Here is a 272-nt window from a genome sequence, read left to right as displayed (position 1 = left end):
GGCTTTGGGGCTGGCTTTGGAGGTGGCTTTGGAGGTGGCTTTGGAGGTGGCGATGGCATCCTCCCGGCCGGCGAAAAGGAGACGATGCAGAACCTCAACGACCGCCTGGCTGTCTACCTGGACAAAGTGCGTGCCCTGGAGGAGGCCAACACTGACCTGGAGGTCAAGATCAGGGAATGGTACAAGAAGCAGGGACCTGGTCCAGACCGTGACTACAGCCCCTACTACAGGACTATCGAGGAGCTCAGGAACAAGGTAGGATGCTGTGATTA

The 272-nt window shown here is 58.1% G+C and overlaps 1 pseudogene; it reads left to right on the top strand.

Moving 5' to 3' along the window:
* Positions 1 to 3: 3 nt before the first annotated feature.
* Positions 4 to 255, top strand: LOC109279753 (annotated as a pseudogene).
* The last annotated feature ends 17 nt before the right edge of the window (positions 256 to 272 follow it).

The sequence above is a fragment of the Aptenodytes forsteri genome, unplaced genomic scaffold (assembly GCF_000699145.1).
Source record: "Aptenodytes forsteri isolate BGI_AS27 unplaced genomic scaffold, ASM69914v1 C12796388, whole genome shotgun sequence".
In the NCBI taxonomy this organism is placed as follows: Eukaryota; Metazoa; Chordata; class Aves; order Sphenisciformes; family Spheniscidae; genus Aptenodytes; species Aptenodytes forsteri.
This window is presented reverse-complemented; position numbering and strand designations above follow the sequence as displayed.